The 24,615-nt window shown below is 40.6% G+C and overlaps 1 protein-coding gene across 6 annotated transcripts in view; it reads left to right on the forward strand.

The window, feature by feature from the left end:
- Positions 1-707: 707 nt before the first annotated feature.
- Positions 708-24,615, forward strand: part of ADD3 (adducin 3) — a 103,826-nt gene continuing 79,918 nt past the window's right edge. Inside the window, exon 1 of one of the 6 annotated variants that reach the window (XM_074907692.1) lies at positions 708-793. The gene's annotated coding sequence lies outside the window, so the exon portion shown is untranslated. Of the gene's footprint in view, positions 794-1,041; positions 1,163-19,335; positions 19,386-24,615 lie in introns of those variants that run through there. The other 5 variants (XM_074907699.1, XM_074907691.1, XM_074907700.1 and 2 more) reach the window with 5 other exon arrangements.

Raw genomic sequence — 24,615 nt, forward strand, 5'->3', positions numbered from 1 at the left:
AATGGTCTGGGCCCCAAACCTACAAGAAGTAATTTTAAACATGTAACAGCAATACTACTGATTTCAAAGGGAACTTTTGAGCCTTTCAAGCATATTTTAGACAACATCTGAGTTTTAGACAGAATTAAAAATATAATTAAAATAATTATAATTAAAAGACTTTTTTTGCATATGAAGGACAACTATCACCCAGTGCTTTCCGTAACTTCAAATGGCTGGTCAGAACCGCTCAGATGTAAGCAAACCAGACCCGAAACCAAGAAACCAGTAACTTTTGGGTGGGGAACCAAGACAGCGATGATTTCAGCTGCAAAGCAGAACAATTACAGAAAGCCAAAAAAAAAAAAAAAAAAAAAAAAAGACAGCTTTTGCCAACAAAATGAGATTTGCATTTCGTGCGGCTTTTTTTAGCCAGGGCCGCTTTCTCCCCGTGGATGGCGCGAGATCCTTCTCCTCAGCAGCCCCAGCCATCTGGAGAAGCGCTCTACTGCCTTTCAGCCCCAAAGACTGTTTTTAAATCTCTCAGACATTTCATTTCCAAACAGGTCTTTTTTTTTTTTTTTTTTTTTGGGGGGGGGGGGTGTTTATCCACTGTTGCCACATACGCATCGTTTTATTCACACACACCACCACCCCCCTCCCTCCCTCCTCAGCTGTGCAGTGGGCATTGCGGAGTCCCTCTCCTCACGTCACACCCAGCTCGCCATGGCCTTTCGGAAATAAAAAACGCTTCTCCCCCCGCTCCGAGGATGACTCGCCGGGGACTAGCGGCGTTGCCCGCCCCGCACTGCAGGTACAGCCGAGGCCCGGGGACAACAATGGAGGGCGGCCGGGGCGCAGGACACAGCGCTGCCGCCGCCCCTCGGCCAAGTTGGAAGCCGGGGGAGGGCGAGGGGGGGCGGCTCCGCCGCCCCCCCTCGCCCTCCCCCGGCTTCCAACTTGGCCGAGGGGCGACGGGGGAAGGGCGGCGGGCGAGTCCCCCCCGCTCGCTGCCAGATAGTGAGCCACCGCGGGCGGGCGGGCGCGGGAGGAGGAGCCCAGGTGTCCCTTCCTGCCACATAGTGCGCCGCCCCTTTCCCCGCCCGCCCGCCGCGGTGGTGCTGGGGCTCCCGCCGCCGGCGAGGAGGGATGGACTGAAGCACAAAGGCGCGGGCCCGCTGAGGTAACGCACCGGCGGTGTGGGGAGAGGAGGAGATGGCGGCGTGTGTGTGTTTGTGGGGATCCCCTCCTTTCCCGCCCTACGCGGGCCGCTGTGGAAGGGGCGGCGGGAGGCCTCTGGCGCGCTCCCCACGGCCCCTCAGGCGCCTCACGGGGCTGAGGCGGTGTGAGAGAGGGAGAGGTGGGGGGCTGCGGTCGCCGTGGGGGAACTTCCCCGTGGGTATACGCCAGCTCTCCGGCCGGGGGGAGATGCTGCAGTGCTGTCTTTCTGCCTCAGCGCTGAGCTGGGAAAGGCTTTAAATAATGCGCCTTCTGCTCGACAACTCTGCTAATCAAATAAAACCTCGAAAGTGGTGATTATAATTACGGACTGTCCGTGGGCCAGCGCGAGGCTTGGGACTCCCTCTACGAGTCTCGGCAAACTTCTTAAAAATAGACATTCTTTAGGCTTTTTCTGTTTCACCGCGCAGGGCTCCACCTTTGCCGTCGGTGATGGTGCGGGGAGCCCAGGCGTGCGGTTTCCAGGCTGGGCACACGCATTCCGGTCACGGCACCGCGCACCCACCGGCGTGACCAGCATCAGCCCCACGCCGCTCGCTTCGCGGGGATTTGCAGCGCGTTGCCGTGTTCACAGTTTGGAATTATTTTCGTTGCGTGCTTGTATTAGCGAGGAGAAAATACGAGATTGCTGCCTTGAACTTAAGGCTGCAAGAAATGAGGATTACGGTGGGCCTTTGGGGAGTTGGTTCCTCAGTTTTGGTCTCTCCTCAAGACCGTTTTTATCTCGCGTTAAAAAGCTTATTTAGGGATTCAGAGCGGATTTATCAGTCGGTGTTCGTCCCGCACTTCAGGGCAGGCAGGGTCTGCGTGGCCAAACGATGTGATTTTAGGAGGGAAGCCTTGGGCTGGCTCTCTAAGGAGGGTAGAGCATGCCTCAAAAGCAACAACTGCCGCAGCTGGTTGTGGAGGTGGGTTGCTTCTGTCTTATCAGCATCGTTATGTTACAGGCAGGTTGAGGCTGAATCTGCTGGTTTTCATCCACGGGTCCTGGACTTGTGTCTGGAGGGTAGTGATGTGATGCCAAGCAGAGGAGAAACGTGTAGGATTATGCTTCATCAGTGTGGTGCCACTATGTGGAGGAGTTAAGTTTTAGAACAAATACATAAAATCAATAGCACTGAATACCTGGGCAAAAAATAATTACTAATCGCGTGGGAGAAGTTGTTGCTTAACTCAGCTTTGGTACTGGAGGAATGAAGCTGATAAACATGACCTCAGCCTTTAAAAAAGGGCTTTGGTGTGCCTGGGGCAGCTTCAGGCTGTCTCGCCTGCCTCCTGCTCCAGTTGCTGGTGACTGGAATAAAGCACAGGTGTGGCAGACGTATGGCTGTGTGTGACCTGCTGGGAAGGGATGGTGCAGAGCAGGGGCAGTTCTGCACGTGTCTGCTTTGGCAGCAGATCTGCTGTGAAAGGCTCCCTTTTGCCTCCCTGCCAGCACATCCCTTGTACCAGGGAAATCTCTGGTCTGCACACCCCATCACGTACGTGGCCTGGCTGGAAACGGCGTGTGAACAACTTGCTCGAGCCTCCTTGGTGGCCTCCTGTCTTTACAGAGGAAGAAGGTGTGAACTCTGGGAGCACCGTGGGCTCTTTGGCCATTATCCGACAAGCTCCTCAGTGCTTCTTTGAGTAAGGACTGCATGTCCTCATCAATGAAATAAAATGATAATCGCATGATTAATAGTGTATACCAGTTTTAACTTTAGAAATTTTCATGTTAACGCTTTTGGTGATACTCGCATTATTTTTCAGAAGACATTGTTACTTGTGTTTAATTTTCGCTGGGAGAAGTGAAGCCCTAAGCAGGGAGGAAGGGGTGGGCTATTTAGGGGCTGAGTGTTTAACAATCGAGGTTAGTGCCCGATGATGATGATTAAGCATGTCCTTAATTCTTGACCAATAGATGGAGTGCTGCTACGCTTTAGGATATCTGGGGATTTAATGGTCTCTTGGTTAAATCAGTCATTATCCTTGACTCTTGCCTGGGGATTGACGCAGCTGACTTTTTTTATTTAAGGAAATTATTTTAGGGTGGTGTAGTTAGGCTGGACCTCCTCTTTGGGTTAGATGATCACAGTGTACAGGTGATACCTCTCACGGCGGACTTTGCGTTGCTTGTAGAGGGGGTGGACTCGAGTGATCTGGGTGAATGAGGATGTTTCACCATCGGTCAGCAAGGCGTACTGCAGCTATTCTGTCGACCCTTTGCTGGCTATGAAATGAGCATCGGCTGTTCGACAGGGCTGGATGAACCGAGCTGGGTTCAGCGTAACTCTGCTGGAACTGTCCCTGTTGCATGTGATGTTAGAGGTGACATTGCATGCGGGGCTGCCTGCTTTTGTTCAGCTCAACTTGTAACAGGCCAAATACCTGGCGTAGGACCCTATTTGCCGTTAAAAACATCACGAATTAAACATGTAAGAGTTGAAGAATTAAAAATATTTGAAGACAAGCCAATGTTTGTTTATTTTTGTAAGTGGAATGGTTTACAGATCAAAAACTGAAATGAAAGAAGGCAGAGGGGTGCTAGTCTTTTTCTTGTTAAAGTCATTGTTGCTAGTCAAAACTGCAACAAACGTACTTGCCGCACTGTGGATGGTGCTGGAATGATAATGCTTTAAAGAAACAATTTTAATTAAAGAGAATAACTTGTGTGACTTTGAGCTGGTGCATAAAATTGCCTTTGCTACCTTTTTTTTTAGCTGGATACAATTTCTTGTTTCTTTAAAAAATGTCCTGTAACTTTAGCAGCCATAGCAACCTCTGGCTATCATTTCCTCTGTAAATCAATTTTGTATTTTCGTAGTGCTGCTGTTTCAAAAGCTGAGTCGGTCATTGTTTTGGTATTGACTTAGAAGAATGCAATCTATATTATTTCATAACACTGCTTCCCCTTACATCACAGGCTTTTCTTCAAGCTGTTTTGAAATGCTGGTTGCTGTGTGAGAGATGGTGGCTTCTGGTAGGGTTTGGGGGGGGTTAGTTGCATTTTGTGTAGCATTTTTTGGCAGAGGAAGATGAATAAATGCCACTTGACCCTTAGGGATCAAGCAGTAATTTACTTGTGTGATAATGTTAGATGTGTTTGCCATAGAGTCTATTCTGCTTCCTATATTAACTTTGAGCCACTTGGCATATGGGGAAACACTTTTGTCTCTTTTCCATATTCACGGTAACACAGGTCATTGTACATCATTGCAAATGAAGTTTTTAGGTATTTCTTTTAAAGATACCCTAGCAAGTATATGGCTGTTTTGTCAATAATTTGTGGCCTGGATTGCTACTTAAGACAAACCACATTTAATAAATTTGGTTAGATAAGAAAGTATCTTTAGTTATGGCATGCTCTTAATCTAGGCTAGGGGGGTGGGGGTGTCACTTCAAAATCATCAGTAAACTGGAAAATGTTTACTACTCAAAAGTTGAGATTTTCTTCCGATTCATTGAAAAGTTAAATAGTGAAAGAAGGTTTGAGAGCTTCAGACCTCAGTGTGAAGGATGATGACTTCTGGTGGTTTTTTTTTTCTCCTTGGATCTTCACAGTTTGGTAAATGTGATGTAAGTATCTAGTTAGTTAGGACTCTGGGAACATAATAAACATAGTATGTGTCTTATGGTAGTAGTGTCAGTTCTGCTAGACAAGGATGCAATCAGCTGTTACAAAGGGCTAATTAGGGGAATATTATAATAGCCTCATTCATTGTTCCAGTCTCTTAAAATGTTCTGGTCTTGGCTAGGAAGAAACTCTTTTCTTGCCTTGTATTGTTTAATCTGTTAAAATCCTGGTGACAGAAGCAGCAGGTAGTTTTCATGTGGGTTAGCAGGTTGTGGATTTGTAGATTTTCACATTGTGTTTTCTTGACCCACAGTAGCGGACACCTGGTAAATCCCTTTTCCCTTGTGAAGTCAGAACCTCCTGAAGTTACTTCTCCAGCTGAAGTACGTGGCAATCTTGAATACTGTAGAGTTGAGGGCACCTTACTGCTTCTCTTACTGTTGCTGTGCTGCCCTGAACGAGTACTTAGCACGGTGTTGGTGTTAATGGTAGCTGACACTTCAGCCAGGAGCTGAACTGTATCTACTCCGTGGGCCAAAGTAAGAGGATTCCATTTAATTGCTTTGAAAATCTGTGCTTGTTGACTTCATCTATACCTGTAATAAGTGGTCTCTTTTTTGATTGTTGCATGTATTTAATTATTACATGATGTGGGTTTTCTTGTAGAAAACAAGCATTCCAGTGCGTATCATCGATAGCTATTACACTAAATACAACACCGTGTAGAGCCCAGTTGATATGCATCTTGTCTTTGCAGGTGCACTGTAAATGTCAGTTCTGGAAGCAGGGTGTCCAATCAATCCTTCTGATGGTAAATAGAGTTCAAAACAGAAAAGCATACTTATTGGCTAAAGCTTGCTTTGCTTGTTCTAATACAGTAAAAAAAAGAAAGGGAAAATATAGTCGGAATTTTTTAAAAAAACCTTTTCCCCCTCCAAATGTGGGCTGGATTTTGTTGAAGTGCTTTTTTTGACAGCTCTAGAAGTCTTGACAGAATGCTGTGGAAGTGATTTGGTACTGAAGCTGTCTGTGTGATTCAAAAATCATTTCTAGATCAATTAAAATTATAAATTGGCTGGGTTCAGAAAGATTGTTGATATTAATGTAAGTTGTTTCATATAATCCGGTATCCCAGTACTTCCACAGCAACCTGTATGACGCTTTAGTCTTTATGGATTTATGCACAAAAACCTCTGTATTTATGAAAAGCATCAGTAAGACGACAAAGTCAAGTATCTGAAAGCTGGGTAGTGCTTTTCAAAGAAAACATCCTTGATTTAAAAATTAAAATTAAACTATAGCATTGGAAAATGTACTTATGAGCCCTAGTATCAGGAAGAGTAGAAGTGTTTTGGCTCAGATGCTTCAGATCTAGCAGACACTTAGCAGAGGCAACCTTCAGCCTAACGTATGAAAAATTAGATGAAATTGAAAATAGGATTTTGGGACGGAAACAGTGGACAATACTAGGCAGTGCATCCAGCTCTGTCTAGAACTGAATACAATGACACAAAAGTAGTGACCTCAAAATTACCTTTGTGTTTTCCTGACTCAGATGCACAACCGTTTTTAGGAATGATAATGAATTGCATAACAATTTCTCCAGGCTGCTGGTCAATGCTAAAACAGGAGTAAAACACAACTTAAGCTAGCTCTTTTTTAATATACCAATTATTGCTACACACCAGACAACCTACTGTATTTGCTGTGTATCCTAAACCACTAAAACCAAACCAAAACACTTCATTCGTAGAACATATCAACTTTATATGGAGACTGCATGATATAGTAGCCTGTGGAGGGTAAGATAATTATTCTCATGATTGTTTTCAGCTGTATTATCATCAATTTCTGTGAAGATGCTGACATTTAGGGTGCAAGAAGCTGTGTATGAAATGAATACCTGGCGTTCCCATGTTAAATGAATACAACGTTGACCCTTCTGATGTAGTATTACTGCTATAATAAATGAATACTAGTCAAATGGGTATTTCTGTTAAAAGGATTGAATTGTGGTAGTGCCCACAGGCAGCCCATCATCCTGTTGCAGATCTTGATCGCATATGAAGCATTGTATGAAGTACCCAGTTAAGCAGTAGTTGTGATGTTCACAGTTAATCTGTACAATTTCTGGCTTTCAGTGGCAGCTGTCTTTAAATGACTGTTTGTCTAAAAGTATATGCAAAAGCAAAACTCTTCCGGTCACTCAAATTTTTTTTGACCCAGCTGTCAGGGTAAAAAGGAGATGATGTTCATGTTCTTTAGTTAATTTACTAAGTGGAAGCTGTTGTCTCTTAGACCAAACTGTGTATTTTCACACCAAAGCTTGTGTAACTCTACTCCTAAAATTATTGAGGTTGTGAAAAAATCTGTGGGTATGTGTTGATTTATTTTTTTTTTTTTTCCATTCCAATCGATGGACATAATACTGAATGCAAATTAGATTTCTTACTGACGCGTTGATTGTTATGGATTGACTATCCAAAGCTATTTGTCTTTGATGCGTAGCTGACTTGGCATTCAAAGGACACGTGCGTGTTCTGCGTTAAATGGCTTAAGGACTGGAGTGACACAGTTGGAGAGCTTGGCAGATACCTCTGCGTGCGCATGGTTTGGAACAGAAAACTCCATCTTCTCTGACAGTGTCCAAAGTAGATTGCTCAGTCAAATTTACATAAATATTTTTATTGCAAAGATTTAATCCTGAGCAGCTGAGCAAGAAAAATGAAGTTGTGATACGTGCTTTAATAATGGCTAGTACAATGTTTCATAAAGCAAAGTATGCCTGTAACCAGCAAAGCCCTCTTTATATGTTCGTCTTGTTCCTTATCAACCCGATCAAAATCCTGGGTCTTGGTATTGAGCAAAATAAGAAATGAGCAGAAGAACTTGCAAATACATTGAAGTTTATGGATTTTTAAAATAAATAAATAAAACAAAAAGCAGAAACCAAACCCAGTGGTCTGGCAGTCAGGTTCCCCCCTCCTTTTTTTACTCTGTTTTGAACTTTGTTTAAATAGTTTTGCAGCATGCAAAGAGATTGAATACATCTGTAGTGCTAGCAGGAGTGGGTCTGTACTCAAAACCAGGTTAGTTTAAAAAAGAAAAATTAAAAAAAAAATCTTGAAATGAATCCAGGTAACTTCCTAGTTAAAACATATCAAATAACATAAAGCATGTGAACTCAAGACAACTCAGTTTAACTATATAAAATGTTTAAGCTGTAAAACATCAGGAGGGCTTTTTTATAGGTGCCTGGATAATTTGCCCTTAGGTAGCAGAGGGGCAGTGCAGGTTCCCTTTTTACATCAGATGTTTTCCTATGAGCCAGGCACTTGGGGAAACCCTGAAATACTGCTTCCTCTTTAAATGGTGGTTGCATACATATTACACTCTTTGTGTATGTTTGCTCAAGCTTAGATGTTTTTAAACAGCAATGTCCCTAATTTTACATGCCCAAAGACAACTTCTGGTTAAGGGCTGGATTTCACAGACTGCTTGTTTCTTCTCAAGCACTGCACCATTCAAGATAGAAATTTTTGCTGTCTGGTCAGCAGACAATGTTCTTTTACTTGGCATTCCTAATGTCAGTGGTTTATTGCACGTCAGTGCTTCTAATCAAATCAGGTGACTTTTAATGTATTGCCAGGTGGGATCCTGTGTCCTTCAAAATATCTTAATTCTGAAAGTTTCCACTTGCCTGGATCAAGACACCATTTCTTCAGTGATAGATCCAAAGTGGCCGATGGACACCTTTTAAGTGTGATGGGATGTCTTCTATACCAGGGAAGCGTCCTGCAGTGAGGGTGGTCAGCGTTCCAGTTCTACAGTCTGTGAAATGTTTGCTTAGATGTGAAGACTGCCAAATCTCTCCTCAGTTGTCAAACACATACAATGCAAATCAGAGCGGTAGGGAGGGAGAGCTCTGAGTGGAATCGCAAGAAGTGGGAGCTCTCTGCTCCATAGGCAAGGCAAGCAGGAGCCCAAGCTCACCCAGTGGTTCCAGTGCGAGCAACTTTGCCTGCCTGGTATTTTCCTATAGCTTGGAAAAACAGACTGCCTAGCCCGTATGTATCTGCAGAACAATGTGCATATGGGCAACCCTTTTCAAGAACCTCAGTTGCTATATAGTGCTTGGGTCTGTGAACTGTTTCCCAGGAGCCCACAAGAGAGTACAAAGTGTAATAGTCTTACTATCCCAGTACTTGTGTTAGGAGATCCTGTCTCTCCACTGGAAAATTCCTCTTTTTCCTTGTTGAAAAGGGTTGAAATCCTTTTTTTTTTTTTTTTTTTTTTTGGGGGGGTGGAGTAAAAATTTAAAAATCAGATGTATTGCTTCCATTCCTATTAATGGCTAGTATGTTGCATAAGATTCTACATGCAATGTTGACTAAGAAAGAATTAGCTAATGGTGGGAGTAAGAATAACAATGTCATATTTGTAACCTGGGTTAGCCTTGAAGGCTAAAGAAATAATAGCTTGAGGTATACCATGTAACGCTAGTATCTGGCTACTGTTAAACATGCTGCAAATGTATAGTAACAGGTATTGTGTGCAGTAACTTTATCTTTGTAGTAGAAACGTGATGTTGTTGCTATTCCCAGGGGGTAAGTTGAATTACATTATTACTGAGGCTGAGCTAACAGAGCTTTGCTTATGGTATACATACAGACAAGACGGTTCTTCACAGAGAGGTGACCTTTGCTGTATTTTGGTTTCAGATTTCACAGGGACCTATTTCAAAGTTTTTAGCTTCAGTCCACACCCTGCTGGTAGTTAGCTATAAAAGTCTCTTTGAAGCAAGTTAAAAAAAAAAAAAAGTCTGCCCTTTATTACTTTAATAAAGTTAGATAAAGGTCATTTGTTTACTCCTTTTGTAAGATACACTCTTGCCACTGTTACTTGTCAACATAACTGATAGTTCAAAGATGAAATTAAAGCTACAGAATTACCGGTTATAATGTGCAAATGCATAGTGTAAGTAATTATTTTTTATGACTCTTCTGTTTATTAGTTAACTTGAAGAATGTGTACTAGCATATATCTGTGCTGGGGAAACGATTATGGTTGACATGGCATAATGTGATGTACTCCCTCCAAGGTTATTCCACCCTCTTGAAACTCTTTTTGGCTTACTCGCTCTCTCTCTCTCCAAAACCAAGTTAAAGAAACAAATTAAAGCCCTGTAATCCTATTTAAGAACCAAGTCAAATAAGAAGTCTGCATGTCACTGTTCCAATAAATATAATCACCTCTTTAATACAGTCATTCCTCTCTAGGACTCTGATTTCCGCCTGATTATGCAAGCCAAATATTGGCTTGTACGTTACAACCAAGCTAAAGGAGACATCCTGATCTTCCCTCCTGGCCATGTGGTCCTGTCTCATCTATTGTGTAAGCCCTGCTGCTTGCTGAACTTCTGCAATTCACCATGAATTGCAGCAGAATACATCCTCTCCCCTCTCCCATCTGTGTTAATTCTCTTTAATAATTTGAATTGACTCGAGAGCTGAGTTGAGTGAGCCCTAGAGTGGGTGCAGGGTGTCAAAGGCAGGGGTGAGAACCTGCAGGGAAGGGGGGAGGAGGGAAATGGGGGACTGTCAGTGATGAGCTTCAGGTTGACTCCAGCCCCATAATCGGTCAGTGGTGGCAGTTCTGCAGGGTCCTGCCTGCAAAAAAGTAAGTGGAATGTGTTCATGAGATGAGCCTTCTGCAAGAGGACTTGTTTATAGGGAAGTAAGAGAAAGCTGTTTCTCTAGGTTTTGGGATATAATGTGGCAGCCACTAGGTTCCGAGGTTCCCCCTGCACTCCCAGTACTCACAATCTGAGGGGGAACAGTTGTGTTTAAAGGGAGGATCTTCGGGATAAATGCAATGTTTTGGAGAAAGTATCTAGTTTTTCTGAAATTATTTTCATTAAAATAATCTCAACATGCTGGGATGAGCTGCTCATTGGCTCCCATGTCACACACCCATATCCCAGCTCCGTGAGGCTGCCAGTGAGTGCCAGTCCTGGGCGGTGTGGAGGTGTTGGGTGCTTGGAGTTGTTTTCTGTAACAGTCTTCCCTTTTCTCCAGAGCCCACAGTATACATGGGCAGCACAAGATACACAACTAGATCTTCTATTGTAATATGAAGAGTTTTTCCCTGTTAAACAGTGTGTACCATTGCAGCTCTTATATTTTTTTTGTTCTATTTCATAGTTATGTATAAGAAATGAGTCTACATACTGTCACAGGAAAACTTAATTGTGTCAAGGTAGACCACAGTGTCTGTGGGTTCAGGAACATGTAAAACAAATTATTTCTTTGGTGAAAGGATGGGGTTGCCCTTGGTTCTAGTAATGAACTTACGCTTATGTCTACAGGAGAATTTTATACATAAAGAAGTAAGAATTGCATACATAGAGGAAAATGTATACAAATAAATTGTTTAGTATAGCTCAGCCTGCCTCCCAAAATGTTGTGTAACTTGCAGTCTCTTAACATGCCTTTAAAAATGGTATTGCCTCTCTTCTCCTTCCATCCAGGTTCACATCAATTAAATGATGTGTAAGAAAACCTAGTGTTGCTATCAACAAATTTGGCAGAAGAATTCTTTTAGAAGTGTAATGCTGAGTTTCCAACAGCAGAAAGCTGTTTGCTGTTTTAAGTTGACTGAAATCGTTCCAGTTAGTCCCTGTGCAGGTGGTGAATGATACAAATTCACAGTGTGAATGGCTGTCCTGCAGACAAGCACTTTATGGTCCTCAGTGCTGGGTCCTTCGAGCTTTTTCCTGAACCGCTCTCTTTTTTTTTTCCTTTTTTTTTTTTTTTTTTTTTTTTTTTTCCCTTTCCTAGCTGCAATGAAGCATTATCTTCAAAATTTTGCATTTTCTTTGATGTGATAGGCTGGCTTCAGTGTAGATACTTAAGGAGCCTTATCAAAGTAATACTGGCTGAGTCAGAGTAAAGATGCTTTAGTTAAATATACTATGGCTGTGTTTAAAAATAACAGCTCCGGCTGTGTCAGTGCATTGGACAACCTGATACTGACTTCCAACAGAAAGATTCTGAAAATTACTTTGCCTGTTGCACGTATTATTCCCAGTGTGAACTTGTTTTCTGTTGGTAGCATGTTGGTGTTAGATGAACCAAAACAGAGCCCCTGAATTTTAAATACAATTAGCTAGATGGCTTCAGAGAGAGCTGCTTGTACCGGGCACCTTCTAAATGCATGAACGGGAGCAGCAGCATTTCTGCTCTTGTTCAGATCATCAGAACAGTGGTGTCTGGGGTTGGGTACACACACTGTCCTCGTCTAAGCTCAGTAGTTTTGGGTTCTTGGCCATCTGATTTTTTAGGAAGAAGGTGGTGTGTATACTCTGCCAGCCCGGCATCTGTCCGTGTGTGACTGTCAGCTTGCACATGTGTAGGCTGTTGCTTTCTCATAATAGTAAAGCATGTGGAGGAGCTCAGTAGTAATTCCCATGCAATTGTCATGTCTCACCCCAGCCCTGATTTGACTCCTGACTTCTGGTGCCTCTCATTTCAAGCACTGGTATTCTTAAAAGGTCATGGTTAATGAGATATAGGCAACTTGCAAAGAAAGAAAAGGTAAAACTTTTGAAAATACTATGTGTAGCTGATGTTTATTCCATTTTTTATGGTTCTTGTTCTGTGTGGGTTTTCTGTCCTTTTTTGTTTTTTGTCAAGGAAGACAGTATTACATTCTTGTACCAAGAGGAAGGGTATTAAGCTTACTCATAAAAAGAAGATTTATTATCAAATGTAATTTTTCATTTTGTCCATTGGAATTATTTTTAAAAAAAACCTCTAACTATACCCAGATTACTGGCTTCATTCATAGGGTCATTGTATCAAGTTTGGATGCTGTCTTTGTTAAATTATGGCTCCGGAGGGTTTTCTGTTACAGAGGTTTCTTCAGTCAGGGGAAATGAGGGTATAATAAAGAGGATCCAAGGACCGGACATAATGATTCTATATAACTGAAACAAACAATGCCAGATTTAGCTGATGTTGGATTTTCCATCAAACTTTTTTATTGGCATTTGGTCATTTTGCTTTAAGCAGAGTTTAAAACTGAGGAAGCTTGAGTGCCTGGAGTAACTGAAAGACCAATAGCAGACAATTTGGACGATACTTTCAATCACTATATCCTATCTTCATGCATTTATCCTGAATTCTGGTTTACTCCGGAAGTTTCCTTGATTCAAATGCCATTAGAGCTGTAAATTGAAAGGGAGACATCTAAAATCACTGAAAGGACTATAACTGAAGGCAGTATAATAGACCTGGATGTGCCTGAGGTTTCTGAAACCTTGTTCCAAGTGTTCAGCTCATGCTCGGTGAGAAGCAGTGCTGCTTTCTGGGACAGTGAGTACGTGACCTTTGTTGTTGTTGCCTCTGACTTGCTGCAGCTATCTACTTACCGGCTGTTAATGGTATCTTTCACCTTCTACTACAGTTATAAAATAATATTAATTGTAATATTCTAAAATAGGGATGGAATCATCAAAACATACTATAGAATGCAAACTAATTTGCTGAGAGACTCTATAAATAAATGACTGTGCCTCTCTGCCTTCATGCCTCACACTGTATTTCTGGCTGAGTGTGCCAGTAGTTTTCTCTGTCTCTGGTGTTGAGCACTGCCAGAAGAGGAATGATGCTGAATCCATGTCTCCTGCCACTACTATGCCAGAGCATTGGTCTTTCAGAGTAGAGAGTGTGCAGTACTGCCATTTTCTGCAGATATTTCTCAAGGAGAGAGGAGGAGGAAAAAATACAGTATTAGCTTTGACATTTGCAAACTAATAGATACCACTATAAAGCTGCTGAAGTCAAAACTGTAGCTATTGTTTAATTCTTTTAGAATGTTTTGAGGGTGGTTTTCCCCCCTTGTTATTCTCAATAAGTTCTGTGTGTTTGCACTTCGGTGGAATTAGGTGCAACAATTGAATCATGCCCAATACACAAAACCATTTCTTCTCCCCATCTATTTCTGCACTGTGCTCTTCAACATACCTTATGCACTTATTTATTCATAGAAATATAGGAGACACTTTCCTAATGTTTTCTCTCTTATTCAGGTTCAATTGCATAACTTCAACTCTTTTTCTATTCTTAAGTCTTTCCTAACCATGTTAGAAGCCACTGTCTGGTAAAAATGAAAGTCCTTACAGAGGTTAATGGTGTAGCACTTTGCAAGATGAAAACTGGATTCCTCTCATAGAGCAAAAAGCTGTATGTGATTTGAGATTAGCACTTGCAGTGTATTAGCACTGTGCATTATGGTCAAATTTAATGAATACAGTATTTTTAGTCTCTTTTTTTTTGTGTGTGTACTGCAATATGCAAGTGGTACAGTAGGATTCTGTTTGATGAAAAAAGTTGACAGGAGGGGTAAAACTACATATTGCCCCAAGGATAAACTGGAAATAATTCTGTGGATTACAGCAATGGGTATTACATAAGAAAGAAAAAAAAGTTTGCCCTGAAGTGCCGAAATTATTAAAGCATTTGTAAAAGTAGGATTTGTCTGTCTAGAAATGTATTGCAATGTCCACTTCTGACCAGAGGCGAGACGAGTATGGATGTGTTGTAAAATCTGTCATCTACAGGAGCCTGTGGATTTTGAGGGTAGCAAGGTTGTGTAACTCTGCATGAAAAGGTTACAGTTGATATCTTCAGATTAACTATTTAGCTTGCAGTTGTGTGAAATTAAGTTTTCTGAGAGGTCTGAGTGACAGTATTTAATGTAAGAGGATCTGATCTTGTTGTTTGTTCTTTGTGATAAACTGAACTAGCACAGACTTGACTGAAAGTGTGCAATTGTGCAGCTTTCTAATTAATTAGAGCATTTCCTTTAACATATTTGATAGATCAGGAGGGGTTATAAAAGCAGAAAAGTAAAACTATCTTGGTTGTGAGATGCAGTGATTTCTTTGTAGTATCTCATGGCGGGGAGTTTGCACTGGACTCTGATCCAGAGCTATTTAGACTCCCTTGAGCCACGGCATCTTTCTTTGGCTGGGTCCATAAAGGAGCAGAAAGGCAAGAGGCATTCATGCCACTCAGCTCAGGCAGCTGAGGCTTTCCCCTTAATCACATTCCTGCTTTGAATTGCTTTTTGGAGAACTCTCTATGGATGCCGGAAGCCTTAAAACAAGGCAAACTCAACTCAGGCTTGGCTGGTTAATTAAGGTGCCCCAGTAGAGCAGTGAATAGCACACTTAGGTTATTACGCTTGCATACAAATTCTTTGTACAGTGGGCCTGGATCCATGGGTCCTCTTGGCTCCATGCAGATAACACCCAGATAACAATTCTCTGTTTAGGTCTCAGCTCATTATTCAGATTGCTGTAATATTTAAATATCCCATCTGCATATTGGCTTAATCTCTGGAAAGACTTGGGCTGTGAGATTATTTTTTAAAAAACCCAACTTTTTAATACAAGCTGTGTAAATGCTGCAGTATGTTATCTTCCTCCTTTTAAGATATTTTATTCCATACCGATGTGACAGCTGCTGGTGTGAAACCCTTGATGTGAAATAGTTGGCACCTAGTTAATGGATGGAGATTTTGCTGGTGATTTATTAATGTGCCCAGAAACCACCTGTATGTTTTGGGTTCTCAAGCAGTACAATTTGTTTGTCTTCCTTCTTAAGAAAATAAACAGACACACTCGTTTGTTTCTCCTAACCCCATCCATAGGTAGGCTTCAGATTCAGTCAAATCAAAATGTTTTCAAATTGGGGTTTGTTTCATGTTTGAAGGAAAAGCTTTGCTAGCAAGGCTTCTTTTATAAATAGTAAGTAAGTGCACGTACCCAGAAGGGCTTCTTTTTTAAGTGAGGCTGTAGCTAGTTGGAAGTTTGGAGGTAATTTTTAGGCACTGCGTAGGTAGGTTGCACGTGGGCAGAGCTGCTCACCTGCCGTAACTGAAGTAGGTGGAAACACTTGGTTGAGAGTGTAGCTGAGCTTCAGCGCTTGGACGCTTCAGTGGCCTCTCCCGCTGAAATGACCTTTTCCTTGTGGAGCAGAAACAAGTGCTTTGCTCACCTCTGGGCTCAGATTTCCTTTTTCATCCATCCTTGCCAGAGTTTCCTATCTGAACAAGCTCTTAGGTCTAACTGCACTTTAAATCAATCTGATTCCACCACTAAAGACAGTGTTTATACAACTATATGTATTTTTTAAATCCTGTTGAAAATTATGCTCAATTCAGATGTCATAGGTGTTTAAAGTACTTGTTAAGGGTCATTTGGGATATTTGAAGTAGTTATGAAAAAATGCTGTTGTCTGATCTTCAGGATCTCCAGGAGCAAATACAGTTATGTACCCATTATAAATTGGCTGGTCATGAGTGAATTTTAAAATTGAAGCTCTGTTCACATTGTCTGACCTGTGTTTCTTAGGTGAAAATAGGACTTTTCCCTGCTTTTATTTTTATTCTTTAACTTTTTCATCATTTCATATGACCTTTTTAATACCTTGCTCAGAAAAGATAATCTAGATTAATCAAATACCTGAGCTTTACCAGTAAATGTAGGCTCTCGTAAGTGGCCATGTCCTCTGAAAGAGTTACCTAGTTTTATTTTTCAAAGGTCCAGTCAAAAGATAATTTGGGGACGAGAGTTGGGTTTTTTTTCAATTGATGATTTTAATTGATGTAACTGGCAGTTAACTAACTTAGCTTCAGGTCCTTTAATTCCTTGGATCAATACATTGCCAAGGCAATAACCTCAGTAACTGTGAACAACTTAGGGTTTTTACTAGTTTAATTTTATATGAGCATGCATGTAGGGTGAGAGTAAAATGATTATATATAGAGAGAATTTTTCTTAAACAGTAGATTCACTATTCATATGAATATGAACTTGTCTGTTGTTCAACTTGTAGTTCAGGAGTGCGTTTGTTAAGAAGACTGTTCTTAAATACTTCAATACCTGGATATCAAATATGGTGAAAATCTTCTGGGTTTAGATGTGGAACAATGCAGTCAGGTCTTTCTGTGCTGTTTCTATCCTGTTTTGAAAAGAGTTTTGAGTTTTAGTCAAACTTTCTTGAGGTAAGTTGATAGGATTTTATAAATCAGCAAGCATGAAAGAACCAAGTTCTTATTCAGACTTCACTAATTTTGAATTTAAAAGTTGTTATTTCTATTAATTTTGTTGATTGATCAGTGTTTTATCAGAATTAAACTACCTTTTATGTTCTAAACAATGCTAGAACACACCAACTAAATCTTTATTACATATTCGAGTTACCTTACTGAGAGCTCTATAAATTGGTAAGAGATTTTAAAGGTGTTTGTTGATAGTGATCAAAAACTTGGGTATGTATCAGTTAATTTTTTAAAAAATTATTTTTACTCAAAATACTAAAAATAATTGATTAAAGGCTCTTTAAGTTTCTCCAGTCCTACAAGCAGAGTTGTAGTAACTATTTTGTACTTTGAAAATCAAATTACAAGTCAGGTGAAGTCCTAGGTAAGTATTCGTAGTGAAGAAGCTCAGTCTAGACTTAGTTCTAACCTGCAGTGTTGCCTTCTCACAGCTGATAGCAATGAGCTGCTACAAAGCCATGTTTCCTCCATAACATGTTCAGCTTTTCTTTGATAAGAGTATGCTTGAATTACTTTTGTGGTGGATGTGTGAAAGGGGAGGGTGTGTAACTTTTTTCGTTCTAGGAAACATTTTTTGTGAGTTAAGAGACTTAGAGAAAACATAGAAGACAAGTGAAATGATTATACATAGAGAGAATTTTTCCTTCAACATTGGGTTCAAGATGTAGGCCACATCTGTAATCATGTTTTTAGAAATGAGTCCATATTAAATTGATTCTCTGCCAACAGCATCTGGTTGCACTTTATGTACGTGTTTTCTTTCATAAAGAAATCAAACCATATGACATAACCCCAGTCAGATAAAAATGATTGTTTATAATACTTTGTTTATTTATATAGCACCACAAGATGAAATATGTCCTCATCTGAGAAACCTTACAGCAGATTACGAAGGTAGAGCAGATGACATCTGCATTTCCAGGTGGCTGGTCTGAGGTACTGTGTAGCATGGTTAATAAGCCCTGTTTAAAGGGATATAAAATTAGTAGCTGAATTACTAATTGAATGGGGGCTAATAATTCTGGGTGCCTTCATGGGTAGTGTCCCACATCCTGCAGCGGCCCTGTGATACTGGTAGCACTCCTGAAGCATTGCATGATGTCAGAAAGAGTGATAGTCTGAGTGACAAACCTTCACAGACACAGAGCCTTTTAGGGCTGATGGCAAACCCCTGGTACTCCTCACTGCTATGAGTAAAATTTGGGAGCAATGATTTGGTTTTAATAAAATAGACTGCACAACAGTTGTTGCATGAATTATTCAGACTAAGTTCAGCAGTCTGACTGAAGTTACTCTCTTCAAAGTGGCGTCTTCACTTACAAAACAAACTGTCCGTGGGGCTTGTGAAGAGTTCCAGCTTGGATTCACGCTTTGGGTTCAGCTTGGAAAACAGCTGAAAGATAAGAATTGAAAATACCTTATGAACATCAGTAGCACAAAGAGTACTGGGCTATGATACCCTCAGAGCAGGGGGAGCTAGGCAGTGGGGTTTTGGCTGTTGTAATCCTAACCAGCGGATCTCCTCAGCCCATGCCTACCGAGGTATTTAAGGGTGTCAGTCAGTATTCCCATGTGAAGGCTGAACCACCTGCAGCTGTCAAAAAGGCTGTAGATGAAGCAGTGTTTAACTGAGCATGTATGATACTGTACTCCTGATTTCGAGATATTTGGAAGGAGCAATTTCCATGTTTCCAGGCCAGCAGACAGTTATTTTGGAAATAGCTTCTTGTCTCAAAAGCTTGATGGGAGCTTTTATACCCTGCAAGACCTTGTGTGTCAGTTAGGGACATACTGGGCAGGGAGGCACATGTCATCTAGTGTAGGGTTTATTTCTTCCCTTAACAGGCTCTGATCAAATGTGCACAAGGAAAGGACATTTTGACAATTTGTACCTAGATAAAATATCCTTCTGTGGTTAACGGTTTCATCCAAGATCTGGGATGTCTTTCATTTTGGATTTTTTTAATTGATTACTCATACACTAAAGTTGCTTAGAATATACAGTATTAAATAAGTAATACTTTCTTTGACTCTTTCAACTGATTAGCTTATCTGTTAACAGCCTAACTTTTTTTTTTTTTGACTCTGTCATAAGAATGACAGTGGTTTAGAAGAGGGTTTTGTTGCAGTAACAGAACAAAAGAGGAACTTAAATACTGTGGCTATTAGACCTTTTAAAATTAGGCATCCTAATTAACAGAGCTAAACATGACTTAATTACTTAATGTAATTAACAGAATACCTATTACCTTTTTAGTTGCTGGTCTAAGAGGTTTTTAGCCGAGTACAAGCTTTTGCTGTGCATGATGACCCTTTAAAGGCTTTTGGGATTCTGTCCAGCTGGCAGCTTGGCATTGCTGAACAGATGTGGCTGGTCTCCGGAGAGCTGATTTGTACTGCTAGCTTTATTAATTCCTGACATTCATATTGATCTGTGGGTCCGAACAAAAGCGAAGAGTCTCATGTGCAAGTGGCATAATGTGTAAGATCCTGTTGGTCTCTTCCTGATATGTTCAGGATATATTTTTGTAGGTCTAATATTAGTCTTAGCTCGTATTTGTTGTTTGTACATGTGCATGTTTTACTGTTTCTTGGCTTCATGTTCTGTTCTTGGTGATTCATAGAGCATCAGCATGCACAGAAATCATGTTCTCAGCACTTTGGAAGACCTCTCCAGATAATTTTGAATGCTGCTTGTTCACGGGAAGCAAGTGGGCGTGCAGGAGGAGCATTCAAGTTTCCTGAAAGTGCTCATGATTACTGAGGAAATGCTTTGCAGTTCTCCTCCGAGAAGGGATTTCTTCATTTCTTCCAATGTTATTTAATAATTTAAATCGTGGTGTTGGGAGGAAGTACATTTTCCTGTAATAAGGACAGATGGCATTGAAAAAGCAATTGAAAATTTGTGCTGATGGACTGGAGTTTGAGTTCTCCTGGAATCTAATTTATATCCGCAAAAGGCAAGCCGTAGTAAATTGGGATTAGTATGACAATAAACTCAAATCACGAGTGACAGATTTTTCTTGTAGCCTGGGGAGAGTTATAGTCGGATGTTCTGTGTATGGGAAGTCTTTGTGGGCCACCCGTTAATGCAGTATTAGCCACCCGTTAATTTATTATTATAAAAGTGCCAAATTGAAGATTTTTTTTTTAATGCTTATCAAGTGTAAGAGGAAACCTGAAATGGTTTAGGAGTTTGAATAAGAACAGTATGACCAGAAGTTGGCACATTGGAGATGCTGATCACAGGCAGCTGCAGATGGTGTTCTGAAGGTTATCAGTGGAGGATGCCAGTGGGCTATGAATTTTACCTCTTCAGCCACTCTGGCAAAAATAAACATGCTAATTACATCAACAAAGGTGCTGCACTAGTGCACATTACTGACCTCATCCCAAGAAACGTATAGCACTAGCCAATTTCTGATATAATTTGTGGAAAACACTTAAATACTTACTGAAAACAGATGCTTGGGAAGTTTTTGTGGGTATGTTAGTCTTTAAAAAAAAAAAAAAAATTAAAAATCCTGAACTGTAATTATAATAGCTGATTGTTTATACCTTTTCAATCCTTAGTCTCCAAGGCTGTGCTTTGATAAGTTCTCCAAAGGAAGCACTTGCTGATCAGAAAGTGGATTCAGACTGAGACCACCCAGTAGCCACTGAATAGCAGTCATGGCAATATGTATGTTTTCATTTAGTATAAACATTTTGAACTTAATGACTTCCTGTTTCTAAGGATGAGAATAATCTTGCTTTAAAAAGGAGGAGGGGGAATATTAAAACAGGAAACTTGAGTACATGACTGCACTTCGCTAGTAAGCCTATCGGTTGATGCAAACTCAGGAGAAAGGTCATAAGATGTTGTGATATTACACTTTGCAATTCCTGAGGTGTTTGTCAAGCAGTTACAGTTGTTTTCATACAAAGACCCAAGCTTCTGCATTTTGCTGAACAGAAATATGCCACAGTACCAACAGCTTGTTGAATGGAACGGCAAATGAGGAAGGAGTGGATAGCTGGGAAGACAGTGAGGGGAGAATGTGGATTGTGTTAAGTACCATCTTGACTTAATAAAATATTACACTGGATAGGATTTCTGTTTAACTAGGTAACAAGTCTCTGTTTACATTTCCAAACCTAATCTGAATAGGCAAATATTACTATGAAAGAATAAAAAGAAAAAACCTCAAGATTAGACTTGAATCATTAAAACACTCAATAGTTGGGCTCAAGTTGAAGATGTCAATTAATGCTATCCTAGTTTTGCTCTCTTCTAACTGAATTTGATGTACAAGTTCTCAGTGTGTCAGTGTTCTAGAAGCAGCATATAAAAGTGACTATTTATTTTGTTTCTTGAGTTTAGCAGTGGAAGCAAGTGAGTTACAAAGATCCCGTGAGGGCTTGTGCATATACTGAGGAAATTATACACTTCTGTAGTACTGTTTTATTTTAGACCTGGACTTGGATTAATTCTGCTAGCCTTCAACGTGTATCTCTCATGCAATCTTTACATCACTACTTTATGTAGCGCTCTGTTTGATCAGCACATGTTTTCTTCCCTTTTTTAAGTAATCTTTCTTGAAGGGATCAAAGTACAATAGCCTTAGCCAAAGCTGAGGATCTTGTTAGGAAGGCGACTGCTGAGAGGTGAGGAGAGGGATGGCCTGATTTGATATAACTTTGCAAGAGCCGTGAGGGGGGAATTGAAACCAAATGAGGTCTCATCTTCCTTTCTTGAGGGAGGAACATATAAAAGTAAATAGCATCCTTTTTGCATAGCAATAATTTATGTTTGCACTGTTCTAACTTTATACCTGAGTATCATTTTGACTTACGGTTTTGAAGGAAGAAAAACAATCCCCTCCCAAAGGGCTTTGCTAGAAGTGTGCTGGAGGAGCCTGTGGAAGTGAGTCAGTTTGACTAAGTTGTAAATAATGTTCCATCTCAGCTGAGAAAAGAGAAAAAACCCCTTGATTTCTGAAGGGGAAAGAGAGATTAACTGGTAGTGTTCTTATACCCTGATAGCTTCTGTTTTTGAGAAAGCTTGACCTGTGTATTGTGATATGAAGTTTCTTCCAGAATCAAAACATATTTGCTTTTGATTTTGGTGGCAGAATAAGTTATACTAGTTGAGCAATCTTCTGAAGCTTTGTGTGGTCCAGGTGTTTATCAGAGTAGGGATTTGTCTTCTGAATGTAAGTAAATTTGGGTATTGCTCTTGTTTACATCTTCTGTAAAGTGACAGTAACACTTATGTATAGTTTCAATGGTCCAGAGGTTTTTTTTTTCTTTTCCCATTTGGAAAACTGGATTCCCTGTGGTGAATGACAAACAAGGATTGCATCAGTAAACTTTGTTATAGTAGCTATTGCAGCAATAACTGACAGGATCTGTGTTTTGTTTCAACATGGTGATCCAACCAGGCAAAATTGTGCAGCAGCAGTATTTTCATTGGGCAGACCCCTAAATCTGTTCCAGTTATCCATCATTTAGGAAGCTGTGCATTAATTTTACTGTATTGTTATTTTCATAGAATTTCATCATACCTTAAAACTAGTACAATTTGAACGTGAAATTTAGTATCTTGTGTTTTACTTGTTAAGTGGCAAAAGGTTTTAGAAAGTAAAGCCTGGGGTGGCAGCAGAGACTGCATACAGCAGATAGACATTCTTGTTGCATTTATACCTGAAATAGTTAACTATCATCATGTAGCTGCTGAAATTCTTTGGTTTTTTCCAACTGATAGCCTGAATTTCCTGAGTTTTGGAACTGTCCCATTAAAAGCCGACTCTCCCCTTAATAACATTGTCTCGAAGTGTGTTTTAACATATGCAAAATTTGGCTTTACAGCATAAGCAATAGTATAAGGAATTTCTCTAGTACCAGGCACGAAAAGGATGGCAGTGGTTCCTGCTGACTCCCTGGCATGTCTAACCTGGGCATTCTCATTTACTTCTAATACCTGTTCAGTTTTAGCCCTTCCTTTCATATGTCTCTCAATTTCTGCAGGGTTTGCATTTTGCATAAGAAAGGCATAGTTTGAAATGAAGAAAATCCTACCTGCTAAACATGCCTGGAGCACATGTTAGGGACTTCCACGGCAGGCATTAGGAGGTTAGTTACTTGCTGTGAGTATGCCTTTTTTTCCTCTCTCCAAAGCAGTAAGCACCCTCAGCACAAGACTTTTTGAGTACAGCCTTCCTTTATGGACATTTTGAACACAAAAACAATCACTAGTGACAATAATGTGATAAACAAAGTATTGTTGCTTCTAGTGTTTCTAGCAAGGCAATAAGCAGAAGTGTTCTTCTGTTTGGGGAAATACAATTGTTCATCTCTATTGGAATATCTTGTAGGGTACATTTTGTGAGGAAAGGCTTTGAAAATCAACAGGAAAAAAATGCTAAATATATAGATCCTATTGAATACAGAATGGTGTCTTAAAGAAGCATGTTCTTGCCAAAGACAAGATCAAAGTTATTTGACGTATCCACATTGTGCTTGCAGCTGAAACCGTCGTTCTGATTTGCATTCAGTGTGATGCTTGTGACAGGCCATTATCTGGATTATTCAGTGTGTATAATTAGGCATTTACTTTCTTTTCCTTTCAAAGTGTATGTAAAGGGGTTGAAAAATTTGAAATAATAATGAACTGTGTACTTTCATACAGCATTTGCATAATTAATTTGGGAGATTGGTCAGAAGGATTTATTTTGAAGCTTTTGTGCTGAAAATAGATTCTGTTGATTTATAGATAGAGATGGGTATCGACATGCAGTCTGCAGTGGGATAGCATAGTGAAGTAATACCTTGGCCACTGGTAATGTATTTGGGATTTCAGGCCTCTGGGCTGCTGGCCTTCAGGCAAACACTTTTGGAAGCAGGCTCTCGACCTTAATGTTTTGAGGTGCATTGGCATTTTCCTTTTGAAAAGTGGACAGCTGTGCAGAAAGAGTTGTCACTGCCCAATCCAACACAGCATGTATGTAAACTGTGGAGCATTCTCTGCAGTTGAAATGAGCCTCACTCAAACACCTGTATTGAAACTGCTTCAGAAAGATTCTATTTTCAATTCACAGTCCAGTTTCTATTGGATGTAAAGGAGACCTGGATTTAGTTGGAAATGTGAATTTAAGGTAACCTTTTTCTTTAAAACCCTGTGTATACCCAGAGAGAAACTGTCATGCTGTGTTGTGAGACTGATGGATAACAAGACTCGTTTTGCTTCTTGCAGATACATACACATGAGCAACCTCTGTTGCTAAGAAGTGGGTTACATGGCTGGTTACTAGAAGGAATGTTTCATTTCAAAGTTTCGGAAGTGCACCATGTACTTGTGCAGTTTTAAAATTCCCCAAAGAATTCTGATTATTTTAGCCTGGAGGAACGGAACTTGTGGAGTTCTCTGGCATAGCTGCCCTTTGGGTCTGTCTATGTCCTGAGTGTGCTCTCTGCACGTGAAACACAGCACTGGCTGGGGAGAGCATCCTGAAGGAGCCCCATGGTGTCAGCTCCACTGGCCGGGAGGCTCAGGGGGACCCTCTCCAAAATCCAGTACGCATCAGGGCAGGGAAACCTGCTTGGGGTTTGTGGTGTGGAAAATCGTGAAAATCAGCACCTTTACCTGCTCCCCTTTGAGTTCCTGGAAAGAAAGAAATGTTTGCTGCCTCACTGCTTAAAAACTTGTTTTCCTTCTGAAGGAAGAATTATGA

Source organism: Athene noctua, chromosome 5 (genome assembly GCF_965140245.1).
Source record: "Athene noctua chromosome 5, bAthNoc1.hap1.1, whole genome shotgun sequence".
Lineage (NCBI taxonomy): Eukaryota > Metazoa > Chordata > Aves > Strigiformes > Strigidae > Athene > Athene noctua.